We start from the raw sequence: 14,573 nt of genomic DNA, 5'->3' as shown, positions 1-14,573 counted from the left end.
TTACTAACATATAACACCCAGTGCTCATCATAACAAGTAACCTCCTTAATACTCATCACCCATCTAATCCATCCCTCACCCACTTCCCTCCATCAACCCTTTCTTCTCTATTGTTGAGCCTCTTATGGCTTGTTTCCCTCTCCTTTTTTTCCTTCCCATATGTTCATCTCTTTCTTAAATTCCACATATGAGTGAGATTATATGGCATTTATTTTTCTCTGATTTCATTTAGCATAATACATTCTAGTTCCATCCACCTTGTTGCAAGTGGCAAGATTCCTTGTTTTTTTTTCTTTCTTTTTTGATAGCTGAGAAGTATTCCATTGTGTGTGTGTGTGTGTAATATATATATATTGTGTGTGTGTGTATATATATATATATATTACACATCTTTATCCACTCATCAGTTGATGGACATTTGTGCTCTCTCCAGTTTGGCTATTGTTGATAATGCTGCTGTAAACATTGGTGTGCATGTCCCCCTTCAGATCTGTAGTTTTGTATCCTTTGGGTAAATACCTAGTAGTGCAATTGCTGGATCATGAGGTAGTTCCATTTTTAACTTTATGAGGAACTGCCTCCATATTGTTCTCTAGAGTGGCTGTACCAGTTGGCATTCCCATCAACGTGCAAGCAGGTTCCTCTTTCTCCACATTCTCACCAATACCTGTTTCTTGTGTTGTTAATTTTAGCCACTCTGACAGATGTGAGGTGGTATTTCATGGTGGTTTTGATTTGTATTTCCCTGATGGTGAGTGATGTTGAGCATCTTTTCATATGTCTGTTAGCCATCTGGATGTCTTCTTTGGAAAAGTGTCTATTCATGTCTTCTGCCCATTTCTAAACTCAGTTGTTTTTTGGGTGTTAAGTTTGATACGGTTTTTGTAGATTTTGGATACTAACCCTTTATCCAATAGGTTGTTTGCAAATAATTTTCTTCCATTCTATATGCTTTTTTTAAGTTTTGTTGATTGTTATCTTCACTCTGCAGAAGCTTTTTATCTTGATGAAGTCCCAATAGTTCATTTTTGCTTTTCTTTCCCTTGTCTGTAATGACGTGTCTAAGTAAGAAGTTGCTGTGGCTGAGGTCAGAGGTTTCTGCCTGTGATCTTCTCGAAGAATTTGATGGTTTCCTGTCTCACATCAAGGTCTTTCATCCATGAAGAATTTGATGGTTTCCTGTCTCATATCAAGGTCTTTCATCCACTTTGAATTTATTTTTGTGTACAGTGTAAAAAGTGGCCCAGCAGTTTCATTCTTCTGTATGTTGCTACTTTCCCCAATACCATTTATTGAAGAGACTGTCTTTTTTACATTGGGTATTCTTTCTGCTTTGTAGAAGACGAGGTGACCATACAGTTGTGGGTCGACTTCTGGGTTCTCTCTTCTGTTCCATTGATCTGTGTGTCTGTTTTTGTGCCACGGCCATTACTGTGTTGATGATTACGGCTTTGTTATATAGCCTGAAAGCCACAATTCTAATGCCTCCAGCTTTGTTTCTCTTTTTCACAATTGCATTGGCTATTCAAGGTCTTTTGTGGTTCCATACAAATTTTAGGTTTGTTCTAACTCTGTAAAAAATGTTTGTGGTATTTTGATAGGGATTACATTAAATGTGTAGGTTGCTTTGGGTAGTATAGACATTTTAACAATGTTTGCTCTTCCAGTCTATGAGCATGTGCTCTTCCAATCCATGAGCATGGAATGTTTTTAAATTTTTTTGTGTCTCCCTCAATTTCTTTCATAAATGTTTTGTAGTTTTTAGGGTACAGATCTTTTACTTCTTTATTTAGATTTATTCTTAGGTATTCTGTTTTTGGTGCAATTGTAAATGCGATAGATTCCCTGATACCTTTTCCTGCTGTTTTGTTACTGGTGTATAGAAAGGCAACAGATTTCTGCACATTATTTTATAATCTGTGACTTTGCTGAATTCATGTATGAGTTGTAACATTGTGTGTGTGTGTGTGTGGGTGTGTGTGGTGGAGTCTTTCAGATTTTCTACATAGAGTATCACGTCCTCTGCAAATAGTGAAAGTTTGATTTCTTCCTTGCCAATTTGGATACCTTTTATTTCTTTTTATTTTCTGATTGCTGAGGCTATTACTTTCTTGCCAGTTTGAATACCTTTTATTTTTTGTTGTTGTTGCTGTCTGATTGCTGAGGCTACGATTTCCAATACTTTGTTAAATAGTAATGGTGAAACTGGACATCCTTGTCCTTTTCCTGGGAAACACCCCCAGTTTTTCCCCATTGAGAATGATGCTGTGGGTCTTTCGTATATGGCCTTTATGATGTTGAGGTATGTCTCAGCTGCTCCTTTGTTGAGGGATTTTAACAGAAATTGTCAAGTGCTTGATTTTGTCAAGTGCTTTTTCTGCATCTATTGACAGGATCATATGGTTTTTATCCTTTCCTTTATTAATATAGGGTATCAAGGGTATCACATTGATTTGCAAATATTGAACACCGCCTGCAGTCCAGGAATAAATCCCACTTGATCATGGTAAATAATTCTTTTAATGTACTGTTGAATTCAGTGTTAGTATTTTAGTGAGAATTTTTGTATCTTCATCAGTCATATTGGCCTGTAATTTTCCTTTTTAGTGGGATCTTTCTCTGGTTTTGGAGTCAAAGTAAGGCTGGCTTAGCTGGGTGTGTTCAGAAGTTTTCCTTCCATTTCTATTTTTTGGAACAGTTTGTAAAGGATAGGTATTAATTTTCTTTAGATATCTGGTAAATTCTTCTGGGAATCCATCCAGCCCTGGCCTTTTGTTGGGAAATTTTTTATTACTGATTCAATTTCTTTTCTGGTTCTGGGCCTATTCAAATTTCCTGTTTCTTCCTATTTCAGTTTTGTTAGTTTGTACGTTTCTGTGAAGTTATTCAGTTCTAGGTTACCCAGTTTGTTAGCATATGATCTTTCATACTATTCTGTTTGTATTTCTGTGGTGTTGGTTGTGACCTCTCCTCTCATTCATGGTTTTATCTTTTTGAGTCATTTTTCTTTTTGATAAGTCTAGACAGAGGTTTGAAGAACCAGCTCTTAGCTTCCTTGAGCCATTCTGGGCTTTTTTGTTTGTTTCTATATATCACTTTCAATCTGCAGGTGTCTTTAGGTCTAAAATGAGTCTCTTGTAGGAGCATATAGATGGGTCTTCTTCTTCTTCTTTTTTTTTTAATCCATTCTGATACCCGGTGTCTTTTGATTGATACATTCAATCCATTTACATTCAGAGTGATTATTGAGCGTTATGAATTTAGTGTCATTGTGTTACCAGTAGAGTTAGGGTTTCTAGTGATGTTCTGTGGTCCTTTATAGTCTTTGTTGCTTTTAGTCTTTTTTTTTTTTTTTTTCCTCCATTCAGAGAGTCCCCCTTAAAATTTCTTGCAGGGCTGGGTTGGTGGTTAGGAACTCCTTTTGTTGTTGTCTGGAAAACTCTGCCTTTCCTTCTATTCTGAATGACAGCCTTGCTGGATAAAGAATTCTTGGCTGCATATTTGTCCATTTATGTCCTTCCACTCCATTCTGGCCTACTAGTTCCTGTGGACAGATCCCTATGAACATGATCTATCTTGCCTTATAAGTTAAAGACCTTTCTTCTCTTGCTGCTTTTAGAATTCTGTCCTTGTCTGTGTATTTTGTGAATTCGACTATGATATGCTTTGATGATGGCTGGCTTTTGAATTTAATAGGAATTATCTGTAATTCTTGGATTTTGATGTCTGTGTCCTTCCCCAGATGAGACATTTTCAGCTATAATTTGTTCAAATAAGCCTTCTGATCCTTTATCTCTCTCTTGATCTTCTGGGATTCCTGTGATACAAATGTTATTATGTTTTAATAAGTTGCTGAGTTCCCTAAGTCTGCCTTCATGGTCCATTACCTTTCTTTACCTCCCCTTTCCAGCTTCATTATTTTCCATAATTTGATTTTCTGTATCAATGACTCACTCCTCTGCTTCATCCATCTTCCTTTTATGGCCTCCATTTGTGTTTGCATTTCAGTTATAGCATTTTAAATTTTGACCTGACTAGACTTTTTTTTTTTTTTTTTTTGTCCTGGCAATAAGGGATTCTCTAGTGTCTTCTATGTTTTCTTCAAGTTGAGCTACTTTCCTTATAATTGTTTTAAATTCGAGTTTAGATGTCTTACATATATATATATATATAGATTAAATCCCTGGCTGTGAGTTCTTCTCGTGTTCTTTCTTTTGGGGTAAATTCTTCCAGCTTGTCATTTTGTCCAGAACAGAAAAGAAGAAAGAGAAAAAAGAATAGTAATAATTTAAAAAAAAGAAAAGAAAAAGAAAAACAAAACAAAGACCTAGATCATGGGCATGTTTTATTTTACTTGTGAAAAGAATCTAGATCCCAAAATAAAAAACAAAAAGTATACAAAAAAGTAGATATATTAAACTAAGAATTAAGGGGTGCCTGGGTGGCTTGGTTGGTTAAGTGTTTGCCTTCTGCTTAGGTCCTGGGATTGAGCCCCACATCAGGCTCCCTGTTCAGCAGGGAGTCTGCTTCTTTCTCTCCCTTGTGTGCACTCTCTCACTCTCTCTCTCAAATAAAATCTCAAGAAAAATAAGAATGAAAATAAAAAATAAAAGCAGGAATTGGAAGATACAAGAAAATGAAAAAATAAATGTAAAAAGGCAGCTTGAGCCCCTTCCCCCTGGAGCTGAAGCTCTGCAACTCTCCATGATCTGTAAGTACAGTGGGACCTAGTAGAGGGTGCCATCCTCTGGGGGCAGGACGAGGTGTAGGGCTTCCCGCCTCCACTCTGTGGCGCTGTTTTGCTGCCTGAAGACTTTCAGCACTGATGGGCGGGATGCAACTGGTGGTGCCCTGCTCTGTAGCCTCGGAGATGAAAGTCCAGGCCCCTGCTCTTCAGGGAGCCCTCCCAGAAGAGCAAGCAGTCCCCCTAGATGTGACCCCATTTCTATCTGAACCCTGGTTCCTGCATCCGATCCCTTTCATCTCAGGCATGTGAGCCAGTTTCCAAAGTCTAAATTGCAAGGACTCACTGTGGACCCTCGTTGGGGGCGGGGGGGGGGGTGCCCTTAGGTCCCAGGAAAGCGGTGGCATGAGCACCTGTAGCAGAAAGCGGGCGCTAGGACCCGCTGCTCTCGGCCAGCTCCCCGGCTCCTGTGTCTGCAGCAGCGCCGCACCTTGGCACCACCCCTTCTTCCAGCGACCCAGGGGATCTCAGACCACCCTGTCACTCCTGGGATTCCGCCCTCGCTCTGCCACCCGAGCACCTTCAAGCCAGGAGTGTCTCCACAGTGGCAGATTTCCAAAAGTTCTGATTTTGCCCCTACTGCTTCTAACACTTTGCAGGAGCCTCAGCGGGCAGGCTCTCTCCCTGCGCCGCATCCACAGCTGCACCTCTACCAAGCAACCTCTGCACCTCCTGCCTTCCAATAGGGCGTTTCTTTGCTGCTTGTAGACTTGCAGTTTTTGTTCTCTCAGACCTTTGATTGAGTTATTGGGTGTTCAGAATGATTTGAGAATTATCTCGCTGTGTTCCAGGGAGGAGGCAAGCTCAGGGTCCTCCTACTTCTCTGCCATCTTAACTCCTCCTCCAGTTAACTAATAAATTCTTGATGTATTATTGAAAGTACTCTGTCCAGTGCCCTAACACTCCTTTCTCCACACTAGTAACATAATTTATGCTTGTTGCATCATAATGTGTATTGCAGATTTTCATGCTTATTCAGCTTCCATCTTCTTGAGGTAGATGTTTACACCATTTATTTTAATCTTTAATCAAATACTTAAGATAAAATTTTCCATGAATATTGCTTTAAGTTTGTACCATTGGTACTTTTATATATTAAAAATTGTTCATAATGTACATTTAAAAAAATTGTTAATTTTATTTTAAAAGAGAAACTTTCCATTTAATTTTCAGTTGGCATTACATGTCTTCTGTGGTTGTCGTTATTTTCCAGTCTTATTTTATTGTGTATAGGGACTTTGCAGATTCCTTTTTTAAAAACGTGAGGTTTTCCTCCATCCTTGCACAAACCTTTTGTATGCAGGGGACCATGTGTGCTATAAAGGTATGATGCTTTCATATATAAAATTTACAGTAATTATAAACTTCATTCTATTTTCACCTTTTCTGAATAGCTTTGGATGTTAAAGATTACGAAAGGTTGGATTTGAAAGCTTTTTTCATTTATAGTATTAATTTGAAAGACAGATTTGGTTTTATACTTACTTCATATTTAAAGCTTATACTGGTACTCCGTGCCTTTGCTTTCCAATTTGTGTATTGCTAAAAAGGTAGGAGGCAAGAAGGCAAGACTATTTTGTTTATGCTACCTTGTAAACTATCTCCCTAGCACCTGGAATGGCCCATCACTGGTGTTGGGATTCTAGGAAGCTCACTTAATAACATCATTTTTCCAGATTGCAGTTCTGAAAGGGAAGGAAAGACAAGTGAATTGGTATAGATATCAGTCATTTTTTCATAGTATGGGTCCTTTTTTGTCCTTGGCACAGAGACTGTGTTAAGTTAAATTATTAACTGTTAGTTAAATTATTGCTAATTCATCTATGAGTTATATACTTACACACAGATTTTCTCTAAATGCATCTCTTGTGCTAGTTGAGGAAGAATTCACTTGGTTATAAGATTAAGGGTCACAGTTGGTTTCTCTGAAGATTTTGTAGGCTTTCTCCATGATCACATTTTGTACAGTGAATATTGTCTCATATCTCACTTGAGTTTTTATAATGATCCTCAAATCATTCTTCGTCTTTGAATTACAGACTCTTTGGGGGTAGTTTTGTTTTGTATTGCTTTATATATGTTTTTTCTAAACTGGGTTTCCACAAACTCACAAATTCCTTTTTGTATTACTTAATACTTCTTTATTATTGTTATACAATTTCCTTTGTAATCTTTACCAGTAACATGGATTTTATAGGTTGTGGGCTTATCTTTCACAGCTTTCAATAGTTATTACTTAATCCTCTTTTCTTTTGCTCATTTTAAGCCTGTCAGCAACATTGAGTGATTTTTAGCAGTATCTCTTTTCCTCTCTTGTACCTCTTGTACCTCCCAATATGGTCTCTTTTAGATGGTTTTTATATTATTTTTGGAAGTTCTGAGGCTTTGCCAAGTTGTTTTCCCTTCTTTCTATGTAATTGCTTTCATCCTTTTGATTCTGCTTTGAAGTCCTATTTTTAAGGTTTTTAATAATTTGTTGTCTGTCCGTTACTAAAAGTATTGGATACTTTTTAAAGTTTTTCTCCAAGGCAAAGGATTCTTTGAATATTAATATTCAATTACTTTTTCACTCCTACCTTTTCCTTTTACTGTTATTTTTTTCATGCCATTTTCATCGAATTGAATTCTCCTTAAACCCCATGAATTCATGGTGATAATTTGCAGAGAAATACGTGTCCGGGTCGTGCTATAGCAAGAACTCTTCCTGGCTCAAAATAATGACTGTTTAACACAGGACTTTTGGAAAGTTTGTGGGCCTAGTTGGGATTTTCCATAATTTAAGAATTATCAGCTGAGAAGCTACTTTTTATTTGTGGTTTGCATCCACTCATGACCTTCTTTGATTCCTACCACTTGAAACCATGGATAAAACAATGATACCTAGGTAAAGTCTTCCTTCCCACTCATAAGAATTTCCTGTTTCATATGTGTGGGGTTCCCTGGATATCTGTATATTTCCTTCGAAGAACAATTCTAAAGATTAAACATAATTTTACATTTCAATCCAAATTTACCTTGAAGGCAAAACCTAACATAAATCCCATGGCCAGTGCAGTAGTAGTTTCCCTAGATCCTCCTCTCTCCTTGGATTCTCCCATATGTTCTGGATAATCAGCTGGTAAACCATATTTATAGAGTATCTTTTGGGCATTGTGAAATGTCTTGGATATTGGCTACCTGTCCCCAGTTATCAGATCCTTGCATTAAAATGTGGTTTTTCTTTCAGATCTAAATCAAAGCTCTGTCCTCTCTACTGGGTGACTCATAGGAAAATAAAAGGATACAGTGCCCAGAATCCAGCTGTCACCTCTCCTGACATTTAAACAACTCTCCAGTTCCTCAGACCCCTAAACACCTCCAAGAACGCAAAAGATTCAATTTTTTCATCACAGTACATGCATACAGTGGGCAAAAAGCAAAGCTTGGTAATCACCTTGGCATTGCCTAGCTCTGTGATGCTGAAGACATTCTCATTTCTATGCATTACAGAAGAGATTCAGACTTCCAGGTATGGACCAATGTTCTCACTATTCTGAAGGGCTCCCTCAAAGCTCAGGGAGGAGGCAGGTGAGGGTTATAAAGCCAGAGGGACCAGTCCAAGTGCCCTAAAAAGAAAAATACTGGTATAAGAGCTGAGGGTACAGTTGGAGCAGGGTATCCACCCACTTTCTGGCCTTGTAGCCATGGAGGAAGATAGGAAGGGGTCAGAGGTGAAATAGCGTTCATTAGTTTTGGAGATGAATATCCGTTTTCTTCCTCTGCAGAGTTTGTAAGCTTTGGAAGATGCTAGTTGAGCATTCTGCACTATGGAGACATGTACCTGACACCTTACAGGGTATGTATAGACTCTATTCTGGAAAATGTTTGAGAGTATCTGCTTTATATAGCAGTTCTTACACAGAACCTATTCTGGGCTCCTCAGAGGGTGTATATATGATGGCTCAGTGGAGCTCTGATATTGTTCATGAGCCCTGAATATCAAATCAAGTTGAAGGTGGTTGATTTTAGTCCTTTGATCATCAGAAATGTTTGGCTGTTGGAGAGAGAGGTCCCTGTTTTAAGGCATATCTTGTGGTGATACGTGGGATCAGGGTTCCAGTCATTGAGTGTGGGATGCTACTAAGCTGAGGCATAAATAGTTCTGAAATCATTCCAGCTTTAATTAAGTTGAGAAGATGTGCTCCCATCTGACTAAACTGTAATTCCATGTTGCATATTTGAGGAAACTCCCAGTCACCAAACTCCCCCGATTCCCGACATATCTGAAACTATACAACTCTAAAATTTCGAAGTCATGGATCTTTGAGGAAAGTGACTTCTCTTCATTATTCTTCCAACACAACCTTGGCTTGGACCCTGTTCCTGCCCTCAGTGACAGGTAGGTGGTGACTTTATCCAGGCCGAAGGCTCTGCATTTCTTTCCTGGAAGTGGTAGACATTTCCTTAAGTGTCAGATAAGGGGCTCATGATGGTCCTCTCAGAAGTTGATGGATTTCAGAACTCCTTCTCAGCAGATGGATTCCTAAGGGCAGTAGTTCAGCATCTTCAGGAGCTTTAGAAACTCAGTATGAGAGCAAATCGTCACAACTCAAGTATTGTCTCAATTAGAAAGGATGAATTCACTGCAGCCATCGGAGCCAAATATTCTTCCCACTGCTGAAGACTTCAATTCTACTTCATATACCTTCTGTTTGCTTCAGATGCCCAGACCCCAAACCCTCAAGCCCCTGGCATTCCATACCCCTGTGTCAGAAGAGAAGATGCCAAGAGCCTTCTGCAGGAAGTTCTGTGGTTCCCTTCAGTTCCAGCCCAAATTCATCCACTGAGGGGTAGAAGTGAAGCCACAAAATGACTCAGTCCCATTTCTTACCACCCTTACTTAACATACCCTGCATCCTTCTTATCCTTTTTCTCTTCTTGCCAAATGGTTACCCTCTGGGGTTCCTATTTTTCAGAGGCATTCAGAACCATGAGAAGATATAACTTATCATAAACTGTGGTCAGGGAAACAGGCTTTTGAGCCAAATAAATATGAGCCAGTAGTTCAAACAATGCATTATATGCTCTCTGGGTTTTGTCAGGTCACGTGAATCCTATCCAAGTTGGTTTCCTAAGAGGAAGAGTGAAGATGATAATGGCGAACTTGTAGGGGCTTCTGAATAAATGGCAAGAAGTAAATACCTATCACCTAATATGTGATCAATATGATGATGTATTTGGGCAGATAGTTTCTTAGATCACCCATGAGTTATCCATAGACTGTATAGAGCAAGGCTGGAAGATGTAACTGAGTTCATGAGAATCCTTAGGCTTATAGTCTTGGAATGGACATCTCTGCTGGAATGGGAGTTCTCAGTTAGGGACCACAGCGCTTTTTCATGTTAAAAACACTTTTCAAACAAATGTGTATGGTTTAGAAATCATAAAGCATGTTATTTTTAAGATAATGTTCTCCATGGAGGCAAGAAACCACATTTGGTGGTCCTGTTGGAAAGAGTCAGTGGCCTCTGTGCAGTAGTTAATGGACCTCTGAAACAAAGTCTAGATTTATACCATTTCCTGATTTCTTTGTATACTCTGTCAAAATTCAAGCTATCAAGGGCTTACCATCCAGTTTACAAAACTCTTGGATATTTTATAAGCAACTCTTAGAAGCCAGTGCATGCCAGGTCAAGCATAACTACTGGAGGGACTGAGGAATGTATTAAAATTAGTAACTCTCAGGATGCCTGGGTGGCTCAGCGGTTAAGTGTCTGCCTTCGGGTCAGGGAGTGATCCTGGAATCCTAGGATCGGGATTGAGTCCCACATCAGGCTCCCTGCATGGAGCCTGCTTCTTCCTCTGCCATATGTCTCTACCTCTCTCTCTCTCTCTCTCTCTCTCATGAATAAATAAAATCTTTAAAAAAAAAATAAAATTAGTAACTCTCCTTTGTTGCCCCAGGGTAGGAGTATTGTGTGAGGTGGATTCAGCACATTTAAAGTTCATAGAATTTTGCCTGGTGTACATTAAAGCTCCAGTTAAGATTTATTGGTTGATAAACTTCCCAAGTGACTTGAAATATCTGGAATATGTGAGGGCCGATGCCCTCAATTTTCTTAATATGGTGTATATATGTGTATATATATATAGTGTATATATGTGTGTACACACACACACATACATATATGTATATTAAAGTATATTAAACTATTAAGGAATTACTGTAGCAGTGATATTGGCACAATAACTTATTTATTGAAATAACAGCAAGAACAAAATTCACATCTACTTAATTTAACCAGGGAAATTTGCTTTTCATAGAACTAACAGCCACAAAAGAACAGCATACCCATATAGATTTATGTTTTAAGTTTGGTTTCAGTAAAATTGTTTTTAAAAGTTATATTTGTATTGAGCTCTCTAGAGAATGTTCAAGCTTTTATATTTTCTTTTCTATAGAAAATGCTTTCAAGAGGAAAAGTCATCACTGTGTAATAATAAATCCTTAAATATTTCTGAATCTAAGAACAAAGCCCAAGATTTCCATGGTAAAACATTCAGGAGAATGTGCTCATGTTTTTCCAGCATTCCCTCTATAGCTGTCCCAGGTAGACCTGCCTCATCATTTGTACAGAGGAGCTCCACAGAACAGGGGGATAGGAGTCTCCTGTCACACTGTTGTATGACAGGGGACTGTCTGTGAACATGAATGTCAGAGAATTCATCAGCCTGTGCAAGCAAGATACCTCCACCAATCACCTAACCACTTTCTGAGGATCCTTGATTGACACCAGCCCTAGGACAGCTCTAGATCCCAGGAAGACCTCTGACCTTAAGTCCCTTAAGGTGTGTTCTGTAGAGGTTGATACTTAAATCAGTTTGCACACCAAATCCAATTCCATTGAATTGGAAGAGGGGAAAAAAAAAACAACCCACAACCCCCAAATTCTCAAAAGAGGACTTGATCCCAGCTCAAAAGGGGACCCTTGGATCCTGAACCTGCACTCTGGAGGCCTTCATTGTTAAACTGTTGGGGTTATAGTACAGAAAGTAGTTCCTTCCCTTTGTGTTTAGAAAGGGTAGTTTGCTTCTGGTAGAAGGGTGAGCAAGAATAGTGCCATCAGAGCACTAAGGTTTGGCCCTGCATTGATATATCTAAAACAGAGGGCTTTGTTTATATGGTAAATTACTCTTTCACTGCTTTTTTACATTCACTGAGTCTCTCTGTATGCCATACCATTTAAGGGGGACTCTAGTACAGTGATGAACCAAGACAGGTGTTACTCTTGCTCTCCTAAGTTCACACAGCTGTGGGGGTGGGGCAGTCAAGCTACCAGTTGCAGGGAGGTATCCTAAGTGTCCTGCTGGGAAAATGGGAAGGTTTGGCACCAACATTAGATTAAATGGTCAGGGAAGGTGATATGATATGTAAACAGATTCTTAAAACAGTACAGAAGTTTGAGAATGCCAAGTTGGGGGTGGGAGGGAGGGTCTAGTAGAAGGACTGTGCACAGGCCAGACAGTACAGCAACTGGCACACAGCCCACAGATAAGGCAAGTTCATAACACCTATGATTTCAGTTCAACCAAGGAGGAGTGAGTGATACTGAGGTGGTGAATCTGGCCATGTCTGATGGGGACCTGAGCCCATATTAAGAATTTGTCTTGAGCTTATTAGCTAGTCTATCACACTTTCCAGGGTTCTACTCCACATCACAATCCCTGGCCAGGTCCAATACTTGTCAAAAATGCAGACTCCTGGTGTCCATCCCAGACCAAAGGGAAGGACTGCTTGCTGGATCATCTTTCTGATTTCCACATTCTTCAGGGGATTCACCCCGTGAGGACTGTAACAGGTGTGAGTCAGGAGCCCCATAAGTTTGGTGCTGATGTTGACCTATTGTCTTCCTTATTGTAGCGCTGTGGCTATTTTCTTTAATTGTGGCCAAATATTGTATCCTGGAAATGTCAGCACTTTTAGTGTAGAATATAAGGTAACTTTTTTTAACTGCTTCCTCTGTGTTAACAGTTCACTGTTATTTACTGGGTTATATGTCTACAGAAGATCCATTTATCCAAAACACTATGAAAGACAGACACACATGTAAAACAACAGATTTATCCCAAACCCTCTGACCCTCATACTTCTGCCTTTGCTTAGCTGCAGTTTGCCTTTATTGCCCTAGATATAAGTAATGACAACAGTGATTCAAGTGTGAAAACTATACTCATGAACCCATTTTTGTCTCTCCACAGTCCGATGAAGGAGTCAGGGCCATCTCTCAATTTGTACATTACCCAGCATATAGGGGAGCCTGGCTGGGGCCCCAGCAGGCTGAGACCAGAGGCTTGGCCCTTGACGTCTGAACCATATGGCTCCAAGAGGACCTCGTTCAACATTATTTTGGCCTTAGGGCACCACCATTTGATGATAATGATAATGGCAGCGATGATGATAGGATGACAATGCTTTCTAAATCAAATGCTTGTATTTAAAGTATACTGAAGTATTTCAAAAACAATTTGTTCTTTTATATCTAAATCTCCATTTATCTTAAGATATGTCCTAACTCTTTGAAAATTTTATTTTCAAAAACAAAGCACATCCTATTTATAGAGAAACCAGTAATGAAACTACATTTTTATTCTAGGAAGCCTTACTATTTTGAAGCTTGTAAGGTTTTACCTTCAGCATCATTCAGCTAAGTCTGATGAAAAGACCTATGCTAAGTTGTTTTTCTATTTCTTGCTAGTAAAATGTACACACTCTAGATACCTGAGTATATATTTTAAGTATAAATGTTTCTATTTATTTGGAGTCACCCTGATGCTTACAGTCTGAGGTATCAGATTTTGAAACTGTTTCTAGAATTTTAAAGTGAAAAATGATGGTACTCTCCAAAATTCTTTATTTCAGAACATGACAATAGATTCTTAACATAGGTTCAGGATCAAAACAGCATACCCTCTAAACTCAGACTGTTGACTCCAAGGGTTTTTTTGATCAAGACAGTAACAAACTTTTTTCCCTTTGACATGCTCTGATTTTTGTTGTTTGTGGGGAGTGTGTGTGTGTGTGTGTGTGTGTGTGCAGTGTCCAGCAGTATCAGTCCTGCCTGAGACAGGAAAATTACATTCCTGGTTCTGTATGAGAAGGGTGTATAAAGCAACAAGAAACATTATCCCTCATTTTGTTTTAAATTACATACTAATGTTAATTGTTCTCAGAACTGGATTTTCTTCCTCAAAATTAAAAGTTTTTTTCTTTTGGATTTAATGAAGTATTGCTAGCTGAAGCCAGTTTGACATGGTGAGAGAGATGTCAGGCTGATGAAAGGTGTGCAGCCTGATTTAAAACCAAACCCTGAACCCTTTTAAAGAACAATAAAATGTATTTTACATGCTCTTAAAAAAAAAAAAAAAAAACTCATCTGAAAAATAAAGAGCAGGAGGGGTGCCTGGGTGGCTCACTCAGCTAAGGGACTAACCCCTGATTCCAGCTCAGATCCTGATCTCAGGGCCATGAAATTGAGCTCTGTGTCAGGCTCTGTGCTTAGCATGGGATCCTCTTGGGCCTCTCTCTCCCTCTCCTCCTTCCCCACTCCCCTGTTTGCTTGCTCACTGAAATAAAAAATAAAATATAAAATAAATAAAATAAAATAAAATAAAATAAAATAAAATAAAATAAAATAAATAAAAAATAAAATAAATAAAATAAAATAATAAAATTAAATAGGATAGAGCTCTTGCTTTAGCTTTTCTTTTTCTTCTTTTTTTTTTTTTTTTTTTTGAAGACTATTTATTTGGCAGAGAAAGTACAAGCAGGGGGAGCAGGAGAGGGAGAAGT

General features: G+C 38.7%; 1 protein-coding gene across 3 annotated transcripts in view; it reads left to right on the top strand.

Moving 5' to 3' along the window:
- The window catches only part of LOC140604600 (uncharacterized), a 28,766-nt gene that overhangs the window by 3,478 nt on the left and 10,715 nt on the right, over positions 1-14,573 (top strand). For all 3 annotated transcript variants that reach the window (XM_072775835.1, XM_072775837.1, XM_072775836.1), the window contains exons 2-3: positions 7,971-8,252; positions 8,509-8,579. The gene's annotated coding sequence lies outside the window, so the exon portion shown is untranslated. The remainder of the gene's footprint in view (positions 1-7,970; positions 8,253-8,508; positions 8,580-14,573) is intronic.

The sequence above is a fragment of the Canis lupus genome, chromosome 15 (genome assembly GCF_048164855.1).
Source record: "Canis lupus baileyi chromosome 15, mCanLup2.hap1, whole genome shotgun sequence".
NCBI classification, from domain to species: Eukaryota; Metazoa; Chordata; class Mammalia; order Carnivora; family Canidae; genus Canis; species Canis lupus.
Note: the sequence above shows the minus strand (reverse complement) of the source record. Positions and strands in the feature narration are given on the sequence as shown.